At 46.0% G+C, this 19,601-nt stretch overlaps 1 long non-coding RNA gene across 3 annotated transcripts in view; it reads left to right on the forward strand.

Moving 5' to 3' along the window:
• Window positions 1-19,601, forward strand: part of LOC108444948 — a 171,501-nt gene that overhangs the window by 50,590 nt on the left and 101,310 nt on the right. For all 3 annotated transcript variants that reach the window (XR_001859667.1, XR_001859665.1, XR_001859666.1), the window contains 2 exons: window positions 1,997-2,244; window positions 2,916-3,029. This is a non-coding gene — a long non-coding RNA (uncharacterized LOC108444948). The remainder of the gene's footprint in view (window positions 1-1,996; window positions 2,245-2,915; window positions 3,030-19,601) is intronic.

Genomic DNA, 19,601 nt, shown 5'->3' on the forward strand with positions numbered 1-19,601 from the left:
AAGGTTTTTGCTGTGTTGAGAAGCAGATAGGTTTGGGACCAAAGGGCAGTGCGAGGCTTGCAGGCTCTGTCCCACGCTCGAAGCGTGTCTCACGGTCTAGCTGGGAAAAAAGGGATTTACGTCCCGTGGAGTCATTTGCAAAGCCGGTGAATTCTGCCCAATATTGTGCTGAGCGGTTTAAGTCTCATTTTCTGGACTAGTACATTTTTTGTTTGTATTTGCCTGTTGTGCTTTCAGGCCGGTGAGGTTTGTGCTAAGAAACTTTTCCTCTGGTGTGCTCTCCAGATATTTCCATGTGGCTAACTAGATTTTTCTCTCATTATTTGTTCAGTTTATCAATATTATGTCTGTAAGAGTGCTGGGGAAGGGTTTTCCGCCCTGTGTCCTATTCCATTCCAGTGTTATTGTTTGTTAGGACAACGGGAACTTAGTGATAGTAACTCAGCAAGTACGTGTAGTAGCACATTAATCCTACATTAAGTCTACCAGGTTTGCAACTGCCTTCTTGAGTTGTATATGAAACCTATTGTGCAGTGCTTTGTGAAGAAAAGGAGTAGTTCATGCGTTTTTTGTTGGTGGATATACGAATTGTTGAGGCTCTTGGGGTTTTTTTGTTCATTGTTTTTTGATGTAGCTTTATCCTTTCACTGTGGTTACTCAGCTGGCAGATGGATTAATGCATTAAGTAGAGGGTGGGTAGCAGAGTGCGTGTTGAGTGCACTGTTAGCGCTTCTCTTCCAAGCAGTATTTTGTTTTAAACATTACCCGCGGCTGTGCCCCAGGTGGGTGGGTGCCTTTGGTGGCGATGCCGGCGGTGAGCACAGCAGTGCTGCAGGGAGCGAGAGCGCCCCCAGCTGCGCTGAGTTCAGGTGATGGCAATTACATGAAGGGTTGCACCTGTGAGAGCCATCTACCCCAGGCCTTTACAGCTGTCCCTGCTTGTTGCAGTATGTGTAATCTATTCCAACCTGCTACGAATGCAGAGGTTAAGAGCCAGCTCTTAATTGATAACGGCATGTATCTTACCTGTGCCACAACTTGGTTTCAAGGAGGATCAATAGCTTTAAAAAATGTGAGAGTTTACTTAAAACCCCAATCAACCAAACAAACCAAAACCCAGCAAGAGAAAAAAACAAAACTTGCGAAAAACCCCCAACAAACAACAGAACCTCACTTTACCCTGAAAGTACCGCATCTGGTTCAAGGTGCTAGTAGTCTCCAAGGATGATGCTTTGCATGCTCTCAGGTTTTTAAAAAGAATTGGTTTCTGGCTGACACTGAAAGGAGCAAATGCTTGCAGTTTGTTGGTTTCATTTTGATTTTTTTTGTTAGTTTTTGGTTTGTTTCTTGTTTGTGTGGTGTGGCACAACAGAAAAAAGAAATTCATTGCCTGGGAGCGCTGGGTACTTGGGTGATTCTGAGAAAAGAGAGCCGGCCGATGTTGTCAAGTGTGTAACAAGCTCTTCTGCTAAAGATTGGGAAACAGTTGCACCTGCTCATCAAAGAGCAGGCCTTCAGCTGGAAAGGCTCTTTTACCATCTTAGTCTCTCTAAGTAAGGAGTGTTTGGGTTCAGGTAAGAGTCACTGCAGGGGCTGCAGCACTACTTCTTTACTGGCAGGGAAACAGAGGCCTGGAGAGAGAGAGAGACAGCAGCATGTTTTGATACTGAGCTTTGGAGCAAGGAAATAATTATGACTTTATCAGTTAAGTGTCAGTCATTCTGTCTCTCACTGTTTTGACATGTTCAATTCTAGTGACTGGTGGTAAAAGAGATGAGAGTGTTGGGGGGGTTGAAGGGAAAATTTTAATGGAGGGAAGCAAGGGGAGAAAAAAACCTGTCGAAGACAATTTCTGGCAGGCAGTCGGGTTCCTGGTGCAGACAGATTGGCTGATGTTGATTGTTGACAGCTTCTGCAGCTTGCTAATTACAACTGTAAAAAATTCAGGTGAATGACAGGAACTTGAAATGTTAATTCTGGTTTTATTATTTTGCAGCTGCAACTGTTAGTTGGCTCTTGGTGTAATTGATGGACACTGCCAGTTGCTTAGACAGATGGGAATTAACACTGGTGTTCCCATTAGAACTTGCCATCACAGTCACGTTGGCTTTGGTCTCCTGCACTGGGTTGATGTGTGCAAGAGAGTGCATGTGGAAGGAGCAAGCGTAACTCCTGCCTGCAGTACTCGCCTTCCAGGGTATTGGAGCCATCCATCCAACACAGAGCAGGCGAGCTGCTTGCCAGGTTAGTACATGCAAGAACAGGCCATCTGTTTGCCCTGAACTTCTGGAGAAGGTTACATGTTGATCAGTATTGCCATAATAATAATGTGGGAGTCTTAAGACTTGTGTTAAGTTGTTCTGATTGTTCCTCATCAGAAATGCAGCTGTAATCTTGGCTGGTGTCTCTGAGCTGTAGTCACCTGTACACCATGTGAATTGGGAACTAGAATGCTGGTTGAAAGGAAAATGCTAGAGGTAGGGTAAATAAAGCAGTTCATGATGTCAAGTAGTAGAGGAAAGTAGCAGTGGGTTAGGGTTTTTCCGAAGCAGAGGTGTAATCATCTATGTGGAAGAAACAATTAAGAGAGTTGTAGCTGTTTGACTGACCTGCAAGTGGGCCTGCTTTCCATTTGGGGTAGAATCCTGGTCTCTGAGTATGGATTTGCTTCAGCCTTGCAGGGCTGGGTTGCTGAGGAAAGAAATGGCTCAGTTTGTCCCTCTGAGAACTTGTTCCTTTGCAGAGGTTCAGTCTGTGGGGGTGAAGGAAGTCAGAACATTCAAAGAGCCCTTCGTGTGGGGAGGGAGCTGCAGAAGTGTCAGTTCAGTTTGCTGAAACCTTGGTTGGCTTTTGACCAGCAAGGTAAGTTCATAAATTCCAAACCCACAGAAGCTTGCTTTTTTTTTTTTAAGCAGTTTGCAGAACACATGGCTTTGAGATGGTGAGGAAAATGCTTCTTTGCTGGATGCTGAGAGATTGCAGTGAGCGGGACTCTCATCCCTGGAGGCATCTGTAAGCTGTACTTACAGGTAGGCTGACAGAAGACACAGCAGCTCAGCTGGTGGGGCCACTGTCCCTATGCGCTGGTTTGTTGGCTCCATGCAGGGCAGGTCATGCGCACACACGGTGCCCTCTCCTCCTCCCAAGTCTCCTGCCATCAAATCCATGCCTGATGCTCAGACCCAGCAGGTCTGGCTGCTCGCTCAGCCTCAGGGCTGAGGTGTGAGCAGTGCACGGGAGCCCCTCCCCGGCCCCAGCCGCAGAGCTGTGGTGTGCGTGGCCGTGCGCTTGCACGCAGCACAGGAGATGTTTGACGCTCAAGGTAGGAGCGTGTTGCCCACTGCTATGCCAATTACTGGATATTAATGGCAGGATAGCATGCATATGCCTAAACTGGGAAGCAGAAGGTTAATAGACGAACAGCACCAGAAGATCCCATTTATCAGTTTCTATTTATCTCTCCTTGGGAGGTGGCAGGTTTACAGTAAATACCTTCTGTCCTCCTAATTTCCTAATGATGGGGATAATGATGGAGAATGGTGAAGTCATTAACTGGGACAGCCTCTGTGCATCACTCTGTCAACCACATCTCTCCAAGACCTGCAATGAAAAGTGATAGGCCCCAGCTGTTCACCAGATTCTGTTCCCTTCCCCCTTCCCCATGCTCAACCCCAATTGTAGGCTTAGCAATTAAAAAACAAGGGGGGAAAAAATGAGACCCAAAACCTGAAAGACAAAAGCCAGACCCTTTCTCTGCTATGGCAATGATAGCCTAGTCTGCCCTGCACTTGGGTGTGATTGTACCAGTCGGACCCCATTCAAATGCTCCCAGTTAAATGCAGTGGTATCCCCGAGCCTGGTGGTGTCACTGGGGCCAGGTGTGCAGCACTTGGAGAGAGGAATGTGAGCTAGCATGAGTGGAAGCTGGAAGAAGATTGTGCTTCTGGAGCAGAGGCACTGGGTTTCCTTGGTCCTGCCTCCCGTTCTTGCCTTCCACGGAGGAACCTGTTCAATGCCTGTAAAAACGGCAGCAGTTCTCTGTGTCTGACTCTGTGTGCTGGGGTACTGATGGATTTTGGGGCTTAAAAATGGTCACGTGGCACTTGAGGTGGAACTGTGTGGAGTGCAGGGGGTGGGCTCTGATTCTAGGTCCCACTGCTTGAAGTTCCACAGAACAGGAAGGTGTTCCTGAAACCGAAGCTCAAATGAAGATGCACGTAAGTAAATTATTGCTTTGAAAAGATTGTCTTTTTTTCCCCTCACAACAGCATTTCTATGTAGTTGACTCTTAAGAGTTTTTTATATTGGTTTCACTTTGGGCAGCGTCTGGGAGTTGATGACTTGACTGTTTTCAGTGAGTTGAGAGTGCTTTGCTGTGTACAGCAGCCACGTGTTCATCCAGTGAGGGCCTGTGATTATAGCCAGCCCTATTTTGAGCAGGCTGTGGCCTGGAGTACACCGTGGCAGAGCCACCCAGCTATCCTGTGGGTGGTGCCTTCTGCTCCTGACTGCTGTTTGCTGTGCCTGAGAGTCTGGCCTTCTGCCTGGGTGTGTTCTGAAATGAGAGGTCTGCCTGAAGTGAGGTTTTCCTTTGCATCCACCGTGTGCTGGGCTCATAAAAGAACTCTCGAGCTGTGGGAGCTTTGTGTTAGAAGGGTTCATTAACTTTCAAATGTTTCAATTGAGAAATTTCAGAGCTCTCAGCATAGACCAGGGTGGCTGGCTCAGCCAAGAGTGTCCCCTGACAGTCAGGTACAGATGTGATTGCTAGTCAGAGCACCGTAAGAAACCTAATGGTGTCCCAGCAAGTGTCATACTTGAGCTGGAAAGGATTAAACCAGATAGCCCGGAGAGGCTGTAAATAATTTTTATTGGACTTTAAGAGCTAGGGAGACAAGAGGAGCCTTTACCTTGTAGCTTGCTAGGAATTGTGCCTGCAGGGTTGCAGAGTGTGTGCAGTGGTGAAAGAAAGAATTCTGGGACTGGTTTTAGTCTGAGCAGGCACTTAACTGGGTTCTGAAGTGCCTCGGGCCAAGGTAGGTCGTGGTGGTACAAGGGGGCGTTTTTCTGACTGATGTCTCTGGTATCTGGGCACAGAGACTTGAGAAATGAAAGGCAAGGGAAGACATTCCTGTTTGGGAGATGGCATGTTAGCTAGCTAGCACATGAGAGAAATGGCGTGTAAATGTTCCCTAAACACTTCCTTCTTTATTTTCAAGTTCTAGGTGCTTTTCTTGGCTGTTCAAACCTACAGAGTTTGGTTTTTGTTTTGTTTTAAATTTGTGCTGATCTGTTAGCCGCATGCTGGGGAGTCCTCTCCCAAGGGAGTGGAGTTGGGTTAAACACCTCTGGTATCACTTGGCTAATAACTTTGTGTCTCTGGTCACAAATTTTGAGGCTGGGGAAAAGGGGAGTTTGATTTCCTGTGTGATGATTCAGGACACTCTGTTTAACCTTGTTAGCTTGGTGTAGGTTTAAGGACTGATGTTTGACCCTAAGTCTGTTCTCCAGCTTCGTTTTAGACAAGTAAGGAGGTGCCAGTGCACTGGATTCCAGCGACCCCTGGGACAAGCTGCAGGGGCTCCTTGATGGTTTTGCAAAGTTGTGACCCTTGCTGGGTTGTTTTCCGGCCAGCTGGCCTTGCCTGAGTTCTCCCGAAGACATGCTAGCCAGTGTTCCCAGTGAGGGCAAGCCTTGTGGATTGCAACCCTTCTCTGTTGCCTTGGTTCCCGTAGGAGCTCCTAGCCAGAAGTTAAAGTATTCTTGGTTGTTAATGTCTTAACTTGCTCTGGCCTGCCTATTGCAAACAGTGGTCTGGGGATGAACTCCGTGCTTTTGTTTCTGTGGCCAGCCTGTCTGCTTTTGGCACCTCAAGCTTGACACAACCCAGGCTAAACAGAACATGTGATATTAAACAGCTGTTGGCTTCTAAATAAGGAAAATCATATTAGCCCCTCTATAAGCAATCTGTATGGTAATTTCAGGAAAGCATGGGGTGGCTGTTCTCTCTGGGAAGAAAGAGCTGATGTATCTTTTAACATACGTAACATACTTAACTGTAGGGAAGACTGAAGAGCCTAGCAAGGAGGAAAGTTTTACTTCCTTAAGTGATGTTTGATGGGGAAAATCAAGGCAGGACCAATTGCCTATCGCTGTGGAAATTTGTTTGGGTAGGACAACATCTACAGCACCAGATCCTGAGGAGGATGGATGCTGTTACAAATAGTGCTGGTCAAGTGAAAGAAATGTCACTGGAGCATTGTAATAGCTATCTGAAATAATTTTTTCAATTATATGTAATATACAGCAGTCGATGACTTAAAAAATTATCCTATCTGACAGGACAAAGGCAGCAAAAATGTTAGATTTAAGACCATTTCTAAAGGTGCAGGATGTACATGCTAACCCTCTGGCTATCGATGGTTGAAAGGAAACAGGAGTGGCTGTTGGCAGTGAACATTTAGCTCTTTGCAATTTGCCTGACTACATCTGGTTCTGGCTGCTGCACATAGTCACAGCTTCCAGAGGGAAGTGTAGCAGTGCTTGTCTGCAGGACATTACAGATAAACCTTGTGCTTTACATGGATTTCAGTGGACTCTGGCTTCCAGAAGCTTGGTGAAAAAGGAAGCTGTTAATGGTGTTTCCCTTGAGTAACTAAGTTGTTCATGCCTCTGCTGGATGAGGTACTGAAGTTTGGATTCACTAAGGAGGCACATGTTCCAAGTGGCAGTGCTTATTGGGGCTGCTCTGTACACCTCAAGTGTGGGAGAACTCATTGATGTCTGTGGAGAAATGTGAAATAAAGGCAGGGGGCCTTTTTGTGGCTGTTTTAAGAAGAGACAACTGGGTATCCAGTGTATCCCACTGACTGCCTCAACTCAAAAGCGCTGTCCAGTGCTGCACTTGCTATGGCACTAGGGTGTTTGAAGAGAATTCCAAGAGCTATACAGAGTCCTGGGCATCCACCTCTTCTCTCTTCCAGAAGAGCTGTTGTGATTTGTCTTGGTATGAAGGAACCTCCCACTCTCTGGTCTCAGAACCTGCGCAGTATGTATTTGCCCCTGCTGCCCTTGATACTGACTCCTGAAAGTCCTATGGTAAAGAGCTAAGCTTTCACTAAGTTGTATTTCATTTGTCGTTTTTACTTTTGGTATGATGTTTTCCTTACTCTGCATACATCTTTCCCCTTCCCATCTTTGCTCCTGCTAGTGAAGAAAGCTCTGCAGTTCTGTCCTGCTCCCATTTTTCAGATAAACCATCCGTGACACACAGAGCTCAAAGCTCAATGGACTGTGCATGCAGCGTTTTTGGGCTAACTGCTGTAAGAAATGGGCCGCGCTGTGGTGCAGAGCTCTGCCTGCCTGTTCCCAGGGCTCTCACTCAGTCATGGAGTGTGTGCTCATATACTCCGTCAGCTGCTGTTGGCTTGGCTGCCTACGCAGGCTAAATGTAAGGCCCCCAGTGAACCTTTCTGTCACTTTTGCTGTTCTGGCCACTATGCTTAATCAAAGAGCTGGAAGGAAAGCTCTCATTAGAGAGGCTTCCTCAGTCGTACAGAAGCCTCTGCTTGGCTAATTGAGGCTTTAGAGGGCTCGTGCTTCTGGTTGGGGTTGGTCTGCTTGATGTGATCTGGGCCTGAGGCAGAGTGAAGCAAGGAGACTTAAATGATGTCTGAGCAAACATGATGGCTGGAGATGAATGGGATTGTGTTCTGTTAGGCTGCTTCTCAGAGACTACAGAGTTTCTTGCTGTAGCAGCAAACTGCTGGAATGTGCTGTGGCTGAAGATGTTGTTGGGAATGTGTAGGTGAAAGTGGGAGTCTGCATAGGGTGAATTGATCCGCATGCATGTTCAGCGGTTAGAGCCCAGGCCGCTCACATGTTGGAGGAAATGAGAGTGCATGGCAAGCTGGGCAGCAGAGCCTGCAGTGTCTGAATGGAGGAAGCAGGTAAATGCCAGGGAAAAAGGTGTAAGGGCTGGGGGGGGGACAGAGCTAAGGACTCTAGCTAATGCGTCTGTAGTGCTTGAGGCTCTTACGCTCCTGGAGCAGTGTAGCCTAGTCCATTTTGTATATTTTACAGACTGTATTTTATTAAAATTTTTTGTGTAGTACATGTGTTTGTGATCCTATAAGTTGCCCCCTAAGAATGAGTGAACAAGTGAAATTGTTCCAAGGGACTTGTTTTAAATTATATCAGTAGAACTTATAGTATTAATTATTGGTGTCCGAGAGAAGAAGTGTGATGGAGGAGTTGAAGTAGACCCCTTGCTCTTTCAGGATATGGGCATTCTTTCTTCCTCTGTGGTCAGTGACTTGAGTAAATCACACCTGAGCAGGGTGCCTCTGTTGTGGGCCAGAGGCGGTGGTCTTAATGCCATGCAAAATGTGGAGCTGCCAGGCTTGCTTTGGAGGGCCCTGGCTTGTAGGTAGGTGTGCACTGCATGTGCTGGGTGGTGAAGGTGTGGAAGGACAGGAGGCTCAAGATCATGTATTCAGCTGCTGGTGCTGAAAGCCAGTCTCCATCCAAGCCAAGTGTCTGAGCAGAGGTTTCAAGCTGTTCAGTTGCCTTCTGCTGCTTTTGGATAATTGTGTTGCAAAGAGTGCTTGAAAGAGTTGGAGTGAGCAGCTGCTGGTGGTTGGGAAGCGTTGGTCCTGGTGCCTGGGCAGGAAGGCTACCTGCCAGCTAAGCAGGTTCTAGCACTGGAAGCAGTGTCTCTGGTCACGTGGCAGGGTCCTCGTTTGCTATGGGAAAGGAAACAGACCAGCTACCAAGTGCCTAGAATTAGTAATTAAGCTGCTCAGAGAATGCACGCAACCAGTGCAGGTCACTTACTGAGCAGGATAAAGATCCATTTCCAAGTGGAGGTGGAGGGAAGGAGAAAGGGGAAGGGTCAGTAGGGTGTCCATTGGATGTTTACCAAATTCCCATGCAGCATTCCCCGTTGGGCAGGCCTTGTCAGATGTGTCTCAGTAGGTTTGGCCTGTCGGGAGTCAGTGCAGAGACAAAGGGACAGATGGGGGAAGGAGAGGGGATGTAAGGGAATGTACATGATGTCACCCAAGGGACACGTTAACTGTGAGTTTCTTTGTTACCAGTTTGATGGTGTATTAGTGGCTGACCTTGCAGTGAGGATTTGGACATGCCCTCCTCCTCCCCATTTCTTTTGCTGTTTGCTTTTTAGCTTCTTGCAAAGCAATGAAGATGCTGAAATCTGGAGAGCTCCTTTGGGAGTTGAGCTCTTCAGATACGGTACTGCTCTGTGAAGAGAGATGGAGGAAGTTGTGAGGGTAGGAATGACGAGGTTTGTCAGAAAAGTTTGGGCGAGGAGCTGAGATGACTGTGAGACAGCACAGTTGGGAACAGCGCTGGGTATTGCCTTACTCGTGTTGTGTCAGAATCTTCCCACGCCATGGCAGGTTCCAAATGTGTGACAGAACTGTGCTTAAGACTGAAGGATTCTCTGTCATACGTCTGCTGTCTGTCTCCTACATGTGGAGGGGACAGGGACCTTTGTTTTGGTGGCAGAGGATCCTCGGATGAGCTGTCTGTGCTGATCTGTGCAGATGATTTTGTGTGCTGGAGAGGAAGGTGTGGATGGGCAGTGAGGCAGCTGGGAGGGCTCTGGGGAGCCAAGTGCAGGTTTGCAGACAGGTCTGACTTGGCTGAGTGATGGCTTGTCAGGCAGGGGTGAAGTCTGGCCGAGTGCCTGGAACAGAAACCCATTGAGAATTATTAAACACAGAAAAGCCATCCTGAGCTCAGCTAGTCCCAGGGCTGCACATTTTTAGGGACTGGGGGTGTGTCCTCAATGAGTGTCCCTGTGGGCCTGCTTTATTTTGTGACCCTTGACAAGGTGTGTGCTGCTGGCCTCTGTCAGAGTGTGCTGGGCTGGATGGTTTTTTGGTGTGAGCTACAGCACATGTTCTTCTGAAAGAAGCTGCAGAAATGGTGTAAAACCAAGGCAGCTTAGAGTTCTTAAAAGTACATCCATGACTTCTTACTGACTTAGCTAAATTCTCCTGGCTCACTGGTTGTTGAAAGCAAGCAGAGGAAGCTCTCTGGTCTTTGGGCATTAGAGAAGGGGGGCAGATGACTTTTCCCCTGACTTCCAAGGATCCTGGACCCATGGCAGTGGTAAATCAAGGTAGTCTCTGCAAGGCAGAGGAGGATAGTGGGGTTAGTGGATGACTCTGGGAGTATGCAAAAGTTCATAAATAGAGCTAGTCATGAATGAAATGTGTCATGTTCTGATTCCCTAAACGACTCTGAAAAGCTTGATTCAAGACTTTGTTCTTACATTGTAGTTATGGCTTTGTCCCCAGCTTTGCAGTGGTCTTTCACTGCTCACCTTTCTGATATGAGCTGCCTTTTCCCTAGAATAAGTGATCTGTAGCCCCATGAGCTTCAGGGGACTAAGTGTGGCCAGGTCTGTCCATAGAGTCCTGCTCTGTCATGCATGTAAAGTGCTCTTGGTGGATTTTGTGAGTGTAATGGCTGCAGCTTTCTTTGTTCTTTGTTACCCAAACACTTGTTCAGACCCTGCCAATCTCTGAGGAGCAGGCTGCACTAATCACGGCTGTGGGAAGGTAAGGAAGCCATGGGCAGTCTTGGGTTGGTCTGGATGAGCTGCCATTGTTAGTTGTCGTAATTTCTCTCATGTCTAAGTGAGACTTTTGTACCTAGAATAGGACGTGGCCTGTCCTTTGTGAAACCTTGTGTGCGCCCTGCCCCTGTGGTGCTGTCAAACCAGCAAAAGGGTATGATGTGATGGTTTTGTATCATGCAGCCAGCAGGAAGGAAAACAGTGTCTTAAATAACAGGCATTAAATCATTAAATCCAGTAAGGAGATAATTTTTCATGGATGTGGAGTCATATTTTCTGTTATCTGAAACTGTGGAAGGTGCTTGTGGTAATGCTTGCCTAAAATATGTAAAATGTTCCTAGGGACGTTTGGGATTTTTTTTTTTTTTTTTTTTTCCCCCTTTCCTCTGTGTTACAAAGGTACACTGGGATTTAACATATTAAGAGCAGTCAGCTAATCCTAAAACTTGCCTCTGGCATTTGAGTGTATGCTTATGTAAGTAGCTATATATACTGAAAGTGAAGGTGTAGTAAATTATGGGGAGCTTCAGGAGGGAACTGACCAAGGCTGTGTAGAAGTTACAAAGTGGGGAAAATACCTAATGAAATAGAAAAAAAGCAGTTGCCTAAATATCATCTTCTGGGCTGAGATTGTTTTCCTATGGATATTTTTTAGCTGCTATTTCACTTCGCTGGACTGTGACAAGTATAGTGGGTTTGGAAGGAGGTGACTTCTCTATCCAGGATAGAAGACAGAAGGTTTAGTACAAGACATGTTTAATAAAGAAAGGTATTTCAGAAACTCCGGTATTTCCTAGAGGCACAAAATGCAAGATTCAGCATAGGAGTTCTAATCCATGTCAACATCTGGAGTTACTTTTCTGTAGGAAAGTATTCAACCCTTATATACCTGGAAGTTACTTAGATCGGGAAGAAAAGGTGAGGGTCAGAACTCTTGAGCTGCATCTGAATATGCCCAAGCTGGAGCACATGTCGGCCTCTGTGCACCTCACAGGGAGATACAGCGTGACCTGAAGGGTCTGACCTGGCCCATCCTTAGATTTCCCGTGTGCTCTGTGGCGAGGTAAAGCAGCCGTGCTGGAGCAGAGTCCATGTATTGGTCAGGAGTTTTCAGCTCCCCACAATTGTCTTTGGAGCTCTGTGGAGCTGAGTTTGCATCATTGTAAATTAAGCTCCCGCTGAGGTCAGAGGGCAGGAGCTAATCTGTACATGAACGTTCCTCAAACTCTTGTTATGCATTGGACCTTTGAGATGAGCTCTAACAAGCGTAATGCAAACTGGATTAGTTTTTTGCATGCCACTGGGAAATTAAATGTGTCTTCCAAGTTCTTGTCACTTAAAATTTGCCATGACATTTACTGTGTTTGACAAAATGCAGGAAAAAGAGGTTCCAATTAACCAGGACATCAAACGGTGTGGATGGTGCAGTTTATTTTGGAGGCATGATATTCAGAAAGGTCAGTCGCTCAGTCAGCTGACCTCGGCCGTTTGTAGCGTTGGCTGTGGCTAATGAGCGCTCAGCTCAGTCCATAATGGGAACTTCATGGAGGGAAAATCCAGATAATGGATGTGTGTAGGCAAACTGGCTCTTTCTAATGGCTGTGTGCTGGGGAGGAGGGGGTATGTGCAAATTCTCTCTAACACAGGGAAAAAGGGACTGAATCCAATGTTTAAGAGCCAGGAAGGTCTTCACAAAGTCAGTCTCCTCACACCTGAGGGGAAATTGTTGCTGTCTTAGTGCTTCTGCTTGGGCTTGTGAACTGCCCAGAGCCATGTGTGACAGCATGGTGGTTTCCAGCTGGAGCAGAGTAGTAGTTCCTTGGAAGAGGTAAATGGAAACGTATTGCTGCGTCCACACGGTGCACTCAGTGCTGACAGAAGCCTGGAGAGAAGGTGGCCAAGTCTCCTGATAGACTGTTGTTCTTCAGCTGCTTTAAATGTTGGTATCAATCAGTTGCAAGTAATTCGTACTAAAATTCATGGCAGCTTCTGGCCCTTTATGTGGGCTGTGTCCAGTGTCAGCACTGGGCTGTCGTATTTCAGTCTGAAAAAATTTACTGTTTGAAACGTAAACATTTGGGCAGAGCTTCTGTAAATGATGTTGGATTTATACCAAATTGACCCCCAGGAAACAGTTAATGTTGAACTGGCCAGTGACATTCTCTTTCTGCTCAAAGCTTTGGGTGTTCAGGTTAAAAATGTGTCATTTTTCTATGTCCCACCAAAGCCATGTTTAACCTACATTTTTAGATGCACTTCAGCACAGTTTTTTTTGTTCTGCTGTTACGCGAAGCCTGATAGGACAGTGCTGGTTGGCAAGTGGCAGCTCTTGGAAGTGGTCAGCCTTAATGCAGCCCACAGATTTGAGCACCCATGGTGCTGGCCGAGTGCTTGGGAATGCCCATTTGAAAGAAATGAAAAATAATTCAATATGCTCCTGGGATCTCTCTGAACTTTACCTATTTAAGAGGTAAGGATGAACACATTTTTTGCTCGGTATTCCTCCTTCTTAATACTGTCTTTGTTTTCCTCCTTTGAACTTGGTTCCCTGTATCCACAGTTTCAGAAGGGTGTCCAGCAAGTACCTGGGATATACTGTGCTGTGAGCAAGGCATCCTCTAGGCAACTTCTAGGATTTGCCTTGTCTGCTTTCCACTGGGCTCTGTTGACTTCAGTGGGAGTGGGAATCCAACTTCCACTGGAGTTGGGAGAGAGGAGGAAACAGTGAGAGTTAAGAGGGCTGGGAGAAAGTTTGGACTGTTCTAAGTTGGTGGTAGTAGGGTCACAGGCCAGAGCAAGAGTTAGATAGCTGCCTTGAATTTCTGGGAGCAAATAAGTACAAGAACTTGAAATGGTGGGGTGTGATACTTTCAGGCTTTTAGCTGAAGCAGACTTCCTGAGGCACAGTGCGAAACAAATAATTTCTCAATTTAAATAGAACTCCCTTCATACTGAAGTCATAGCAACAAAATGACCTCACTGCAACTTTACTCCCCCCTCCCTTGTAGTTGTTTCTTTAATTTCGTACAATATGTTATTCTTGTTGTTTGGAATCATGGGGAGGAGGGAGAGAGGGAAAACCAACCTGTGTAAAAATTAGCTTTGAGTTATTCCATCTGTGGACTCTTAATTTTGTCATGAAAACAGAGAAGCCTGGCAGGAAGCGAGCTTGTGACTGGCTCCATGTATCCTCTTGTCTGGAGCTGGGTAAGGAAGTGTGGCATTTAGAATGAAAGCAAAAGCTTCATTTCTGGAACTCTGAGTGTTTGCCCAATTCTTTGACCATCTGTTTTTGTTGACAACCACCTCTTTGTGTTGTGCCAAAGTTATTTTGGCTTTTTTAATTTGTAGATGCGTGTGTGTGTGTGTATATGGTGGTGTGGTTGTGTGTGTCTGCGCGTGGATCATTAGGGTGCTGCTGACTGGGTCAGACTGGGGGAAGTGGGATGTGTAAAAGTAGGTATTTTGTGAGGATTGAATACAAGGAGAAATACAGTGAGTAATCCTGGCTTCTCTGAGAGACACTTGAGTCCTATCTGTGTTACCCGGTCAAAAGCTGCCAGCTTCTAGTGGCTGTCCTTAAGTAACTTTGGTTGCATCGCAGCCATTTAAAAGAGTATGCAAGTACCTGCCTCAGAAATCATGGCTGGGATGAACTGATGGAGAGTCCAGCAGCTGACTGAAGGTGGATAGCAGATGGGTCCCTGTGCTCTGTGGTGCTAGCATGGAGGTGCTTAGCCAGCTTAGCTTCTCTTGAGCTGCACTTCTCTTCCATTCTTGGTGTCATTTAGGGGGTAGTTATTCATTCCCTGTATCCTTCATATGCTAATTTTGTCCACAACCAGTATGGATTGGAGATGCACTGGAGCAGCTGATGTTGAGAGCTCTATCATGGAACTGCAAAAGCACTTGGAAATTCAGCCTCAAAACCTAGCATGAGACACCTTTTTGAATATACTTTTATGTTTCTAAACCTGCATTTGCTCTACATTTTAATAAAATGTCTTTGGTTTCTTCTGAAGGCTGTATAGAGAAGCTGAGCACTTTCTGTGCTGCTCTCCCCACTGAGTTTTTCCTGCCGTGCCTTCCGAACTCTTGTGGGCATGAGGGTAGGCCAGAGTAACATCTACAGCCCATGACAGCAGCAAAATGAGGCTAACAAATACCCTTCCGAGGATGCAGCATGACAGCTTCATCCATCCCGCTGCATTTGCATCGGGAGTGCGGAATAGCTGCGTGTCATGGGCCACTGCCACTGCACACAGTCATTTATTTAATAACTCCTGCAGAGGCATTAAAGGGGAGCCTGCAAGACAGTGTGCTGGAGACAATAAGGAAGTAACGAGATGGCAGCATTTGGAAAAGTCTGGTTTGTGCTATTCTATCATTGTAACTTTCTGTTCAGCAGTGCTTCGGGTATAAGGTGAATGGAGTTTCTATGGACAGTAGCAAGACATGGGCTGTGGTATGGCACAGGGGCTTCCCTGTGTTTTTTTTCTGTGTGGTGAGTTTGAGGGTGGCCTTTTCCACAGCTAAACTTGTTCCCTTGCAATATCAAGTGTTAGAGTTACTTATGCAGCTTGCACTAGATGTTTCTGCTATGTGAACCAGGCAGATTAAACCTGCTTCAAATCTGGATGATTACCTATTTTTCTCCAGAGCATCATTAATTCACAAGAAATTGAGTCTCTTTGTTAGTCAAGATTTTCCGGAAATACCAAGTGCTGCAATTCCATCCTAGGGAGAACTGATTTAAAGTGGAGTGCCTTGAAATCCAGCTCCTTAAATATTTATCTAGAGAGAAAAATGGAGAAACTGAAACACCTGGAATAGGTAGTCGCTTCTGAAAATCTGTTCATAAGCATAAGTGAAAATCCTTCTGTCATTTTAGATGCCTTTTCAGGGATTGCCTTCCAGTTCTGTGTTTCCGTGTGCAAATGAGGTGTCCGAGGTCTGTGAGATGTGTTGACTTGTACAAAAGCTTCTGGTGAGTGCTGGTGCAGTTAGGAATGAACGTGTTATTTCAGAAACAAAATTGGAGTTATAATAAGACCGGGACCGAATTCAGGTGGGGACAGTATGTCATGCTGAAATAAGGGAATGGCAAAGGTTGTGTTAATGTCTAAATAGATGGTGTCTTTTCTGTGAAAAATACAAGGCAGGTTTTTAAATGGTAGAATCCAGATGCAAAACTCCTAAACCCTGTGCAGGCACTTAAAATTGATGGTTTTTGCTGCAGTGGGAATGAAGAGTCCTTAATTTTTCTCATTGGTGGGAGCCCAATTTTAACAGCATAAGAAAGACTTTGTGTTGTCTGCTCTAAGAGTTTGTCATCAGATTAACAAGAGAGGAACACCAGAGGTTGTCAGTCCCCCTTAGCATCAGCGGTGTTTTCCTCACAGCCAGGCCAGTTCTAACCCTTCAGTTCTCGTTTGCAGAACTCGCTGTGTGCAAGAAATGTCTCCTGGGTTGCTTTGCTTAATAGCAGTTAAGAATAAAGGGCCTTGGAAGTGAAGCGTTCAAAGCATTTCTGTTCTCAAAAGGCTGGAGAAAAAAATAAGCTGTTTGAAAAATAAAAAATGCCAAGGGCAGAACCTGCATGGAAGAGTAGAAAAAAGGCTCAAGCAAGAGGGATGACTATTCTGTTGTGTTCTCACTGACCTAGCACCCTCTCTTTTCTATGTTGCTATTTTTACTAATATTGCTGCTATTGCAAGTGCAGGATGGCTGCAGAGGTTATGACTGCTTGCCTGGTAGGGGAGCGAGTGTCTCAGTCTTGTCTAGAAGCTGAGGTAACTCAGCAGCTGTTTGTGTGCAGCTGGAGAGAAAGGGGAGCTCTTGGGCCAGGTGTGGGGAAAGGTCACCTGTCTGTGCATGTCAGACACCTGAGATGGGTTCTATTGCTGGCACATTGCTGCCTGAACTGCGGTGTCCTGTGTGTCTGCAGTCATATGCTTGGGCTGCTTAGAAACACTGATGTGAAGAAAAATGTGCAAGCGGGGTTGGCCATTTGTGCCCTCTCCATACCTGGAATTCACAGGACATAAAGAGAGCCTGTTCTGCAGCTCTGGAAGCCCGTACTTAGTCATTACTCAAGCTATCCGTTGGTATAAATAGGTGCCACCTCATGGATTTCAGTGGCATTATCATCCATGAAAGCAAGCAGATGTGGCAGTGTCTGGGAAGGCATGTAACAAAACCAAAATGCTCCTGTGGAGTTGTGTGTAGTTTTGTGGTGTTGCCTTCTGGTGATATTTAGGGAAGACTGATATTAAAGGAGCCCCTGTGTGTTTTCTAGATGACTAAATAGTTAAAATACCAGAAGCACAAGAAAGGCACAATATACTCAATGGACAAGAAAAAGCCTGTACTTAAAACATGGCCATGTGTGAATTCTGAGTTCTGCTCACTAGAGTAATAGTTCATTTATTTTGCAGTGCCACATTGTTTCAAGAGTCGATTTCAAAGCAGAGAGCAGTGCAGAGGGAAAGGGTGATGGCTCTGTCTGCCCATCAGTCAGGGGTGATGGGTGGTGATCCAGTTTAGCGCTGGTACGCAGGACCTGCTTCTCTGACTGCTGCTTGGTGGTTCTGTGTTACCCTGGTTTTTTTCAGGCTGGTAATTTGGGCAAGATTGCTAGTTTTCAGCATTGTTGTGACACCACTGATAACAGCTAAGCACAGCTGATACCTTATGACAGCTATCACTACTCGGGAACTAACAAATACCTAGTTTGCAAAGCATGTGGGTTCAGTGAGGTATGAGTTGCTTTCATAACGTGTAGTGGACTCTTAGAAGGCTTTTTTAAATGACTGTTGGGATGTATTTGATGTTACAGCTTGCCTAGCAGCTGCAGTCTAGAATGTGGACTATTTCAGATCCTGATAGGTTGGTTTCTCAGTTTCTGTTCAGACTCCTTCCCATGGCTGGAGTGGGTGGAAAAACAGGCCTTTTCGCCTTGCTGATATTGGTACCTACCCAGACTTTGCAAAGCTGACAGCAGAAGCTACTGCAAAATACGGAAACTGTAGAAGTTCTTTTGAGATATGTAGAACCATCTCATGTCATGAAGGAGCTAAAAGTGCAGAAAATTCTGCTTTGAAGAAGGGTGGGCTGAAAGGTCTCTTGAGCTTCCTTTTAGCTGTAATTCTTTGGATTCATCAGTCTTATTTGAAGCATTCCTTGTCACTAAGGAAGTATTGGAGACTGTTGCTAATTCTGGCTGGAAAGCTTGTTTTGGTCAGCAGAAATCATGCCTGGTCTTTGCTGGATGCTTGGTGATGTATGGGAGAGGCTGATTCTTTATCAGGGGAGACTTCAGAACTTGAAATTCAAACCCCAGTTTCTTCCAGAAGGAATAGAATTACCCCAGTGTGTGATGACCTTGTTAATTTTGATGAGAATTCTACATTACAACTGTCTGATCTTGTTAGTGTGTTGGGTTTTTTTCCCTGTAAGTTTTAAACCTGATTTAGATGAGATTGAGTAGATAAATTGTGGCAGGTCTAACTACTGCTCAGTTCTGGAAGCTGTTGAGCGCTTTAGTGAGGTGGTGTCCTTAGAGGTGTGAGTGGCTTGTTGGGTCAGGTGGGACTGTTGATGACCATACAGTGTGTCCAGCTGAGAAAAACACAGGAGCCAGGGAGCTTTGGGTGGGATGAGGCACTTTGGATTAGACAAGGAGAATGGAGGCAGAAGGGGATGTATGAAAACCAGCAGCAGCAGAAGACAAAAGCCTACATGTTGTCTTTGGCTGCATAAGTCATTGATGGAGTAATCTCTGTTTACTGTGTTGGTTCTGGATGAGCGCTGGGTGTGTGACAAGAGAAAGCAGAGGAGCGAATGAACTTAGGGGAAGGCACACAACCCCGGTTTCTTAACTTTGAATTTGTTTATGAAGCATTTTGGATTTCTGGGCAGGTTAACCGCCTGATTGGGCAGAAAGTCTGATTTAGTGCAGTTCTACTGCTCAAAAAAGGCTGCCCATTTATGCCACTGGGACATGACCGGTGGTGGTTCAAATGCAGTTTACTTGTAACTCCAAAAGGGTTAAAATAGTCTGAGGTGAAACACTAGATTTGCAGGGTTTGATTAAATAAAAAAAAAAAAAAAAAAAAAAAAAAAAAAAACAAACAAACCAGAGGGGAATATTTGAGCATGTGGGTAAATAGAAATGCTCTTTTGTTTCCTGTTTTTTCCCATGCTTCTTAGTGTGTAGAGTGGTATAGAAAAAATGGGAGATTTCTGTGATGTGCTCATGCTCCACATCCCTCAAATCCATCTGTGGCTGTGGAGCTGTTGCCACACACAGGCTCTGTGTGCTGCATATTTTGCAAACAGCTACACCTACTTGCAGGCAGCACGAGGCATTTGGGCTGGGATTGCCAGGCTGCTGGATGTGCTCAGAGCCCACAAGCGGTGAAATGCATCATCCAACTTGAGTCACTGCTTTGGCTGAGCGTGGGCATCAGAATACCCTCTCATGGTGGGGGCAGGGGCAGCGTGCTCTGTGTCTGACTGGGGGGTTTAATGGGGAAGGGTTAATGAAGTCGCAAGGCAGTGACAGTGAAACTGCAATGCAGGGCTCTCACTGTGCAGGGATGGATGGAGGCAGGTGTAAACTCTGCTTGGAGAAATCAGAGCTCTCCATCTATGCCATGTCCTATTGGAGTATTTGTCTGGTTCGTTCTGGCTTCCCCACCATGGGTGTGTTGTAAGAGTAACTGTGTTCCGCGTCCTCCCTCCCTCCTCTTCCATTCCCAACCCCCCCACAAGCTGGAGGGCCAGAAGGTGGGGTGGTACCTCAGGATAATGGTAGCAGAAGGCGAAGGAGGCAGACAGCTGGCAAGTTCTGCCCCAATATGCTTCTCTGAAAGAGGCAAGGAAAATGCAGAAGATGTGATGCCTGAATGGCTCACTTTGCAGCAAAAGGGAAGATTAAAAGTAAAATTAGTTAACATCTTGCTCATTTCAAACCACCACAGAGCAGCTTTTT

The sequence above is a fragment of the Corvus brachyrhynchos genome, unplaced genomic scaffold (genome assembly GCF_000691975.1).
Source record: "Corvus brachyrhynchos isolate BGI_N302 unplaced genomic scaffold, ASM69197v1 scaffold112, whole genome shotgun sequence".
In the NCBI taxonomy this organism is placed as follows: domain Eukaryota; kingdom Metazoa; phylum Chordata; class Aves; order Passeriformes; family Corvidae; genus Corvus; species Corvus brachyrhynchos.